The following is an 11770-nucleotide window of genomic DNA, read 5'->3' as shown; positions in this document are numbered from 1 at the left end:
AAGTTGTAAACGAATACCTTAACCAGTCTAACTCGAACAAAGAGGCAAATATGCCAGAAACCAATCACATGTTTGAAAAACATAAAATCCTAAGAAAAACTACTGCATTCATAAATACATCCGATTTTGATACATGACCAATATCAATGTTAAGTTGAGTAACTTTGAAAACAATCACGACCAAAGAGAGTAAACCAAGAACAAGTGACACCATGACAGATCCCGTGAAGAAAATCAAATTCCTGGAAACTGATTTGAAAACAAACCCCGTCTCAATATAAAGTTAACAGTACCAATTTTCTTGCACCAGATGCGCATTTCGACAATACATGTCTCTTCAGTGCATGATGCTCGTGGCCAAAATATTTGAAATCCAAAACTTATATAAAAGATGAAGAGCTATAATCCAAAAGGTCCAAATAGTATAGCAAATCCGTGGAAGGAATCAGAGCTTTGCATGAGGGAGATACATTCCTTAATTTATAATAATTTCATTTTGTAACAGCAAATTTTAATAACACAAAAAATCCGTATTTTCATGTCAGTACCGAAGTACTATCCTGATGAAAATAGATCTGGTCAATGTTTGGTAAAACAACATTCTGATCAATCAACAAACTTTCTGTATGCTCTTTGTCACGAAATTTTATTCTATGAACATTTTTGTCACAGCATAAAGTTCGTTTTTTTTTTACAATTAATCAATTATATTCTCTTTGTGAAGTTTAAAGTAGTACTAGTATTACTAATTTCATCAACGAAGCCTGCTGCCCATTTCATTTTGTTTAAAAACGCACAAATATATCTACCTGATGAAGAAATAGTGTTTTAACACCGTTAGCTTAGCAATAATTATCATGCTTTTGTCTCCGTTTCCTTTGAACACACACACATATATTATATAAGTCTGAAAATTACACCAAACAGTGTTAGAGTTAGATTTTATACTGACAAATTTTTGTCCGTCCCTCACCGGGATTCGAACTCACACCTTTGATACACTACAGCACCAATCGCTTAGCCTCATGTCCAGCGCTCTAGACCACTCGACCACATCCGCTATATAAAAATATAACTTCAATAGTCGTAGTGTTACCTTGTCACGGAAGGTGAATCTAGAGATATACAACTCGTCTAAACATCAACCCAACAATGTTAGATCTGTAAATTTGCTTTCGCAAATTTTTGGTTCTTCCCTCGCCGGGATTCGAACCCATGCTACTGTGATATCGTGACACCAAATCGCCTGCACTGCAGCCGTCCCGCTAGACCACACGACCACCTGGGCTCTCGAAAAAAGAGCTTTCGGTGGGCATGTGTTACCTTTCCACGTCAGTTTTAATCTAGCGGCGTACTACAGTACATGATATATAAGGCATGAAGATGTTATTGTTACAGATCAGCTAAATTATCTATAGTAAAGGATCCTACAAATTAATGTAAGATACAGTCACAGAAAATAATTATATATATATATATATATATGTTCTAGGTATATATATATATATATATATATATATATATATATCTTATTGATTTTAATTGGGCTAATAATTTCTTTGGACAAGACTGAAATAGAGCCAACGGTAAAACAACCTTCATCAAATATAAAGCATTTACTTTTAATTCAAACCAAACCAGACGAATAACTGGGCCAACATATGCTTCTGAACAAGTTTCATTTTCCTGATTCTGAAAACAGACAAGACAATCATCTTACACATACATCTACGAAAAATGTAGTTTTTTGTAAGGTTCATAGATGAATATTATAGGATAGACAAGAAACAAAGAAGGAAATTACTTCGATGCTGGGTGTTGGATATGTACTGATTGATAATTTAGTCTTAGATATGCATGATTTGTCATATTAGTTGTTAGTGGCTTTGAACTAGCTGTTAGTAACTGCTAGTATACTCTCAGATCTTTACTTAGTGTCGTTTTTGTTGTTGGGAAGTACAAGTACCCGGCCAAGTCAACTTGTATTTGTAGTTTTTGCAGGTTTATCCATCTGATGAGTTAAGCCTTTTTCAACTGATTTTTATAGTTTGTTCTTATGTTGTACTGTTACACCACTGTCCCAGATAAGGGGAGAGTTGGATCCCGCTAACATGTTTACCCCCGCCACATTTTGTATGTATGTGCCTGTCCCATGTCAGGAGCCTGTACTTCAGTGGTTGTCGTTTGTTTATGTGTTACATATTTGTTTTTCGTTCATTTTTGTACATAAGTTACGCCGTTAGTTTTTCTCGTTTGAATTGTTTGGCATTGTTATTTCGGGGCGTTTTATAGCTGACTATGTGGTATGGGGCTTTGCTCATTGTTGAAGGCCGTATGATGACCTATTGTTGTTAATTTCTGTGTCATTTGGTCTCTTAGGGAGAGTTTTCTCATTGACAATCATACCACATCTTCTTTTTTATATTCGAGAAAAGAAAGGATCTGTTTGCTACGTGTATATCAAGGAACTTTGTGGCAACGTTTAATAATGAATAAAAAATGTAAAATTCAATAAGTTTTAAGATTTAAAAATTGTATTTGACTCACCAGTACCCAATAATTAATAACTTTTAGTTTTTACTTACATATAATAAACACAAATTGAAAAAAAAGAAAATTTTGGAGTTGCATTTTATTGTCAGAAAACTGGTAAATCCTCCTTTTTAATTAATAGAACCCCACAATTCGTTATATCTGAAATTTGTAAAAATCGTAAGAAGCTCATGTCAAAATATAAACAAAACATAAACATAAACAAAACACAAAACAGACAGACAGACAGACAGACAGACAGACAGACAGACAGACAGACAGACAGACAGACAGACAGACAGACAGACAGACAGACAGACAGACAGACAGACAGACAGACAGACAGACAGACAGACAGACAGACAGACAGACAGACAGACAGACAGACAGACAGACAGACAGACAGACAGACAGACAAAACAATGGTCAACAATCGTTTAAGAATTTTAAAAAGAGAAATGAGTCTTTTCGATTAATTCACATTCAATTTTCCGTTTGAATTTGATTAGTTATTAATTAAATTTCAAAAGTGTTAATGGTGTCAGACCACCAATTAAAAGTCACTTTCTGTTCAACCAAATTTTGCAATTTTCATAGCTTTCTAAATTTTTTATCTGAAGTTCAACCTCTGACAAACCAGGTATCCTGAATCGTACAGGTATCACCTTTCTTCATGCCAATTTTCAGCATACCTTTAAAGCAATATAAGAAAGAAGAGACCTTCCGAATGGATGTACCACTAAAAATAACCCCTGGTTTTCTTGAAATCTTAAATTAGTATACTATGGAGCGCATTACTCCTCAATTTTTAATGTCAACTCATAGACAAGTAAATTTGGGCTCTAAATGGTCTTAATATATTTCTCTTTCACCAAAAGTTTCATTTCTGCAAATTTGTTGGGTAGTTTAAGTAAACAATGACATCAAATGCACTATTTTTTGTCCGAGTAGGCCTACTTTCTACGTTCTAAATTTGAGGGAGTAATTGGTGGTCTGACACCTAATCTTTGCTGCAAATTAAACCGACTCGATTCTTAAACTATTTTCAGTACGGATTGTTTCACCAGAATTGTGTCCAAAACTAGTCAAACAGCGGTTCCCTGTTTGAATCTATAATTTATCTAGGCTGTGATTTAACTTATGAAACCAGGTGAACAATAGATCTAGGAAAATGTCATTGAAAATTCCGTATTCGCAGACCGCCCGTAAATTAAGGGGAACCTTCGGAGTGGGAAGTGGGCCCAGTGGACGAATTAAACGTTTGAGAATGTGTGTCACAGGTCTTATACGACACGAAAGAATAGAATCAACGTTTGCACGATGTGATGAAACACGTGGGTATGCAGAGAGAGTAAGTATAATTTCAGTGTTCCTTCACTCAGCTAGATGCAGACACACTTAAGTTAAGGTTCATCAGAACTGTTGACAAATAAATCATAATGAATATTTACAAACTGTGCAACTGGAAAAGGTGAAAGGCCTATTCTGGTTTATGAATCTGTAGATTATCATACGGCAAGACTGTAATCACTGTGTATCATCGCCACCGGAAATTGGGTACTAACGAAGCGGAGAGAAATAGAAAAAAAAAGTAAACAAGTTAAGAATTCATTCAATTTAAAACTTTTCCACTCATTTGATGAGGGTGCCGCTTCAGAATTGATTTTCTGATATATAATTCTTTAGATTATTAGGCCGATAAGTACAACATTAATACAAGATTTTGTGTTATACTCCAAAACTTGCTACTTAGTACCTGAAAATTTTGAGGTCGATCGTCCTCTGTCGCCCCATTCTCACGATATTGAACTGTTTTTCATTATTTTTCCAGACACGTGTTTAGATTATTAGAGTGTGGCATCATTTTACTGAAATTTGTTGTTAAAAAGATGTTTTTTAAAGAATACGGACAAAAACATTGTTTGTTTATTGTACGGCGAATTGCAGGTCGTTGTACGGCGAATTGCAAAATAACAATTTGTGTCTGTACGGCGTCTTGCAATATATTATAATTTTAAGAGGAAATTAATCACTGTTTAGATAATATCGAGTGACGATATTTTGTTGATATCAAAGCTTTACTGGCTTACAAATATACAAAATGACTTACTTATCAAACATGTACCGATTATCAGCCAATTGCATGTTGATATCGTAAAATATCAGCTGCGAGACATAATATGAAGCTTTTTGTCGAGTGAGCGTACCGAACGAGATCAAAAAGCCTTCATATAATGTCAAGCAGCTGATATTTTACAATATCAATATGCAGATAATCTGATAATCGATTTATCGAGCTATATTTGCGTATTTCAGAAGTGTTTTCTTTGTGTCACCAGCACACAAAAGATGACTTGATAAGTTCGGGTCAAAGTTATTAACGTCGGTTCAAACATTATGACGTCGCTGATATGTCCGGGTCAAAGTTATTAAGGCCGGGTCAACGTATTTGACGTCACAAAGACATGATACGGAATTATATTAAGAGCTGAACAGAGTGATATAGACAGTGGGACGACCGATAATATTAAATATTTGCCGTTAATTCCGTTCAGAAGTCGTCGTTGCGTCCCGCTATTCCACTTTGTACAAAAAGTGTTTTTTGTTCAACCATATTATCCTAAATACATTCATATATCGTTATATTATTACGACTGTTGTCTTATTTGTTGTTAGAGTGAAATTTTGTAAGTTCAATAAAATAAACCGCCCATTCATCTTTTGTTGGTGCTAGTTTTTTTGTTTGTTTTTTTTTTAAGATAAAACTACGCAGTGGAGATATGGTATGATAGCAAATAAGATAACTATCCATCAGGATCAAATAAAGTGTATGTAAGCAATTATATGCTATCGTACGACCTTCAACAACGAAAACTTGTACCTTATACATTTGTAGTCGGCTTTAAAAAGCACCGACCGAAAAATGTGGAAGGATTCAACAAGAAAACTAACGGCATAACAAAACAATTTATGAAAAACAACAAATTTGATATAGATGAACCAACGACAACGTGCACCGAACCACAGGATCGATAATTTGGACAGACACATAAAGTATGTGCTGGGTTAAATACACTGTTTGATTATTTAATTTCTGAAATGATTCATTTGTAAAAGTAAGGTTCGAGAAATAAATCGTGAATTGCATTCGAATTAATTTTCTTGTCAGTTTCTTTTTGAAAATATATAATGTTTATACATCTTAAATGCTGTCAAGCGAATGGTATTTCTATCTCATGCATTTTGTCTAATGCATAATTATATTGGGGGGGGGGGGAGGGGGAGGGGGTGGGCGCAATAGGGGGTCCGTTATCATGTTAACAACACCTCAATTTTGGTAAAAACAGTTAACAACAAATTTTAAATACTGATAACAGTTAACAGCAACTTTAATTTACCCTTTTTTTCCAAACGAACCCAAAAGCAATGAAAAGGGGAAGTGCACTGGCGGATCCAGAAATTTTCATAAGTGAGGGCCCACTGACTGCCTAAGAGGGGGCCAGCTCCAGTCACGCTTCAGTGATTCGCTATATAAGCAACCCGGGCCCCCCCCCTAAATCCGCCTCTGAAGTGCATATCTTCAATGTATTCAAAAGTTTGAATACCACTGTACAAAGTCGCAGAAATGCCAAGCTTTTATAAGGAATCTTTTATAAAGCTGACTAATTTTCAGAATACACACGCAAGTACCATATTTTTTTATTGACACATGGACAGACAATTGAACGGATGGAAAAGCAGACGGAGTGATTGACTCCAAGAAAAATGACTTTATCATGAATAATCGAAAATGCTTCAAACAGCAAAAGGGAGGCTTCTTCTGGTTATGTGTATTGTTGAGTTAATGTTTTATGTCAATCAGTCGTAGCAAACTTGGGTTATCGTCATGACGTAGGAAAGTGTAACAAACAAAAAGAATGAGTGAATACTATAGAGCGCGAACATTTTTTTTTTATGGCGGGGGCTCTCATGAATTATGGTAACATCTCAGGGTATTCATACGACTCTTTGCTTACATGATTTTATTAAAAGGAATTACGAAAGTTTACTGATTTTATTTTAAATCATCAAAACCAGTGTATAAATCAGAAAGTAACATGTAAGGTGTCACAAGTTGAAGCACGTTTTCATCTCCAAGTCCCAATTATGAACTCTGAGGTGATATAAAAAAAGCCTTGGTCCATCTTTACATTTCCGAAGTCTTAGACTAGCAAATTTGACATCAATTTGAGAACCAAGTCCTCATTTTTCGGCCTCTTCTACCAGGCCACACTGTTCAGTTATTTTACGGATTGCAAATTGGAAAGGTACTTCATTTTTCACCATTCCATTCAGGTACTCTGGGTCAATGTAACTTATCAAACATTCCATATACATCTGAATTATTTTCATCACAGGACTGACCAGGGTTTTAGCTGGGTAAGAAGTTACTCTTCCTTTTAAAGTTTTGGATACATTACAAATAGAAGCCAGAAATAACTACATTGGTTAGACGTATAGGGGGGCCTTGAGATATCCCAAAACATGTTTAACACTGCCGCATTTGTTGCACCTGTCCCAACTTGAGTCCGTAACCTCTGCTATATAGTCTTGTTTTTATTTAATTTTTAAATTTTGGTTCATTTATATGTTTCAGGAAACAAACATTGAACTTCTACCCCCTTTTTGTAGTGAAATGATTGCTCACTTAGGAGACAGCTTCATGTATACCAATACATAGTTACAAGTTTAGTTTCGTATTATGGGCATGGTGAATTTTCTAAATATGGAAGTTTTTGTACAATTAAATTGATTTTTATATAGTTGAAGTATAATATAGACTTCCTAGTGGGTTTATAGGAACATTTGGTTTGTTTGTAGCATGTTTTATAAGCCATTTTTCAGTTTGACTGACCATATTTTCCAATCCGTACAGCCATAGATTTAGTAATTTTGTATTGTTTTTCAACAAAGATTTGACGCGCGATCTTTTTAATTTAATTTTATGTAAAAACCAGCGGAAATGCATATGATTTTTTTTTACCTCTTGATAGATATATATGTCTATGGTTTCAGGAAAGGTATCACTCTAATTGATTGAAATTTTCCTTTGGACCAAATTTTTGAGACCTTTGTGTAACATATTCAACCCCCTATTTTGCAATATTTGGTATTAAATAAATGCTGATTGTTGCCATGGTTACACAAAAACAAAGATATTATATTTCACCATTATAACTATTGGAAATCAAATCTATGGACGATTCTCTTTCCATAAATATACACATGCATAACTCAAATATTAAGCATTATTTGTTAGGAAGGAAGGAAAAGAGGGTGTTTAAAAATTATGAGTTTCAATTTTAAGTTTTTTCCTATGTGTATTGCCACCCCACCCTAGTGCACAATTTTCTCTCTGCGTTGGGTTGTTTTCTTCTATTTGGTCGGGCTTCTGATTCTTTATCATTTTCCTCATTTCCATTCTCGATTTTATCAAGGATTTACTATACTCAAAGACTTTTAAAGACAGTTACATATATGCTGCTTATGTCTTTCCTTTGCGGAAGCAACGTAAAGAAAGAGATGGACAGCAAATTTTAATGTGATTCTTGTAAATAACAGTTAAGATCAGTTTACAGAGAAATGATATCAAAAACAGTGAACACTTTAAGCATTAAGTAACAGATAACAGGAATCCCAATTTCAAATAAACACTTAACAGAACAGATTACAGACAGTGGGTCGAAAACAGTTAACAGTTTAAATTTATCTCAAATAACAGTTTTAAACAAAACCTTGAAAAGGACAAAAACAGTTTAACATAAAAAGGTACATCCCCTCACCTTAGATATTTTAACTTAATAATGTATTTTCTTTGAAAGGACGGTAAATGAATATTCTAAAATTAGCAAGTTGCCATACAGTTGAAAACAAGTTGCCATACAGTAAATTTGTCAACACGATCAAGTTGCCGTACCCTAGACTTTATTTTTTATGGTCTATATTCTTTAAAATACATCTTTTTGACAACAAATTTCAGTAAATATGATGCCACACTATAATAATCTAAAAACGTGTCTAGAAAAATAATGAAAAACAGTTCAATATCTTGAGAATGGGGCGAAAGAGGACGATCGAACTCGAAATTTTCCGGTACTAAGTGGCAAGTTTTGGAGTATTACACAAAATCTTGTATAAATGTTGTACTTATCGGCCTAATAATTTAAAGAATTATATATTCGAAAACCATTTCTTAAGCGGCACCCTCATCAAATGAGTGGAAATGCTTTAAATTGAATGAATTCTTAACTTGTTTACTTTTTTTCTATTTCTCTCCGCTTCGTTAGTACCCAATTTCCGGTGGCGATGATACACAGTGGTAATAGGGCTCTTCACGGTTAGTTCAGCCTTATTGGATAGGGGGCAGATTTTTATAATTTGAACTTAAAAATTGTGTGTAAAATACAGGAACACATCATTCAAAAAGAGCAGTTGCTTAGAAACATGGATAGGATTTCCTGTACTTTCATAAATAAAGGCAACAGTAGTATACCGCTGTTCAAACTCATAAATCCATGGACAAAAAACAAAATCGGGGTAACAAACTAGAACTGAGGGAAACGCACCAAACATAAGAGGTGAACAACGACACAACACTACAATGTAACACACACAGAAACACAAGTTTTGTGGCCCTTCTTTGTACAGATTCCAGTTTGCGGATGTCTTTTTTAAGATACGGTGACCAGACACATGTCGCATATTCAAACAGCGGACGCACTATTGATTTATAAATAGTAAGAAACATATCTTGATCCATGTAATCAAAAGAATGATGATAAGAGATAACACTCTAAGAAAAGAACTGGTCCTAAAACACTTCCCTGAGGTACACCACTCACCGAGTCTGACCATGTTGAAGTTCTGTTATTTATACGAACACATTGCTTACGCCCAGACAGAAAACTTTTAATCCAATTCAAAATGCAGCCTTTTATTCCAAGTTTTTCCAGTTTCAAAAATAAACACTGATGTGGCACTGTATCAAACTGTTAAATGGCTATAAATGACTGAAGTGTTCTTTGTACAACTTTAATCTAAACCCACCAAATCACTGTAAATACAAAGATACATACAAATAGAACTAAAGACTATATATAGACTAAACTATGATATCTAAACTACTAAACTAAATAGTTAACACAAACACCTTGGAAAAATCAAGGAATATTGAGTCCAGTGGAAAACCACTATCAATTAATTCTGACCACTCATCCAAAACCTCTAGGAGTTGAGTAACACATGATCTACCAGGACGGAAGCCATATTGACTACTAGTAAAAAAAATTGTTCGTGAGAATAAACTTCATAATATTGTCTCTAATGATGCATTCACAGATCTTACATACCACTGATGTTAAGCTTACAGGTCTATAATTACAAGGTTTCAGCTTTTTCCCTTTTTTCAATATCAGTGATGCTATGCATTTTTCCAATCGTCTGGAACTTTACCCTCTAAGTCCCTCTTTGATAGACTTATTAAAAATTAGAAACAATGGATAACAAATTGCATGTCTAACTTCATATAAATCTTTAGGATGAAGACCATCAGGTCCTGCAGATTTATTTGTCTTTAATTTATTAAGTTTCTTGTAACACATCTTCCTGGCAAATATCAATATCATTTAAAAAATTGTTCGACTCTGAATTAGTATCATAATCTTTTAAGTCCTCTGAGTAAAAACACTAGTAAAATTAGGTGTGCGCATGCACAAGAAGATGGCTGCTTTTTTTCTGAAGCTCCGAGATAGAGACTTACAAATTGTGAAAGTTTTCCCAGTTTTTCGCATTTTTGTGAAATCATACACAGACATGCGTGACCTTACATACAGAAACATGTTTTAAAAACAATTTTCAAACGATTATATTAATTTTTGATTGAGTTGTGGCCTAATTATTAATCTCCACGTGGTAAGCTCAGCATCCAACATGTAATAAGGATGATGTATCTAATGACAGAGCTTTATCATGTTCTATATATAGACTTCAAAAGTTCTAAATGAAGTGATATTTCTAAAAGATATGCATGATATGTTTTCATCATTATTCTCACAAGAGTATTGTAAAAAAAATGCTGATTTTCCATTTATCTATGTCATAATAAGTTTGTCACTTTTATCTTTGAAAAAAATGTCTGATGCTCCTGTCAGCCAACAAACATGAAGCCAAAGCTATAGGTTGCACTTTGTAAATACAGCTGTTTCTCAAAACACGCCTCTTTTGGGGAGTAATTGAATATTCATAGAAAATTCATTTTGTTTACATACTGGTTCCCAGTTATGCTCTCTGTGTTCCATATCGCAGAGACAGAACTTGGGAATGTTACCAGTAAATAAACACGTGCATATTGTTAACATTGAAATCTGTGGTAACCTTTCATTCGAGGTAGGGGTAGTTAAGAAAATTAGTGTAAGTTTAAACTCTGAGAAGTTCAGGGCATATAAACGTTGAAAATATGCCGCACAGCCCTATATTTTGACCTTTGAAAAAAATTGTGGTGCATATGAACTTTCAATTCTAGGATAAGATGTTTTTCAAAACTTCATAGTAAAAGTGGTACAGTTTTAGCAGTAAAAGGAGTTCCTATGGGAAATTGCATTGTCAAATATTTACAGAAATGCAACCTAAAGATATTTAACATAGGCATGATAGAGGTAAAATGCAAGTATTGTAAATGAAGATAGAAAAAAAATTGTCAGTTATGAACATTAATGTTGGAAACCTGCTGTCATTTTTGGAATTATAGTTGTACATAAAGATTTTTACAGGAATATTTTAATTTTTTTGGATAGGTATGGACCATGATTATTATATTGATAACACCGGGTCACCCTCCAAACAGAAGAAGTTCTTGATTTAGTGAAAATCTTTCTAAATCATAAATTTATTTTACAGTTAATAAATATTGCTTCAAGACATGGCGATAAAGACAAGTATGCAATGGAAGTAGCAGACTACTGGTTACTTGTGAGTAGGAATATATATATATTTGTTTTATCATGTCTATTTGTAAATTATTAGGTCAGTATATCATGTACATTAATTTATATGTTATGATAATATATGTTTACGATTCCAAGGAATATGAAGGCTTTTAGTTTTCATTGATCAGTTAATTTTTATACGACCGCAAAAATTAAAAAAATTTTGGTCGTATATTGGTATCATGTTGTCGTTGTCTGCGTTGTCGACCGAAGAC

At 34.0% G+C, this 11770-nt stretch overlaps 1 long non-coding RNA gene across 1 annotated transcript; it reads left to right on the top strand.

The window, feature by feature from the left end:
- Positions 1-3539: 3539 nt before the first annotated feature.
- LOC139508689 (uncharacterized) lies at positions 3540-11539 on the top strand. Its single transcript, XR_011661413.1, has 2 exons — positions 3540-3883; positions 11467-11539. It is a non-coding gene; the product is annotated as an uncharacterized lncRNA (long non-coding RNA).
- The last annotated feature ends 231 nt before the right edge of the window (positions 11540-11770 follow it).

This window comes from Mytilus edulis, unplaced genomic scaffold, assembly GCF_963676685.1.
Source record: "Mytilus edulis unplaced genomic scaffold, xbMytEdul2.2 SCAFFOLD_1003, whole genome shotgun sequence".
In the NCBI taxonomy this organism is placed as follows: domain Eukaryota; kingdom Metazoa; phylum Mollusca; class Bivalvia; order Mytilida; family Mytilidae; genus Mytilus; species Mytilus edulis.
Note: the sequence above shows the minus strand (reverse complement) of the source record. Positions and strands in the feature narration are given on the sequence as shown.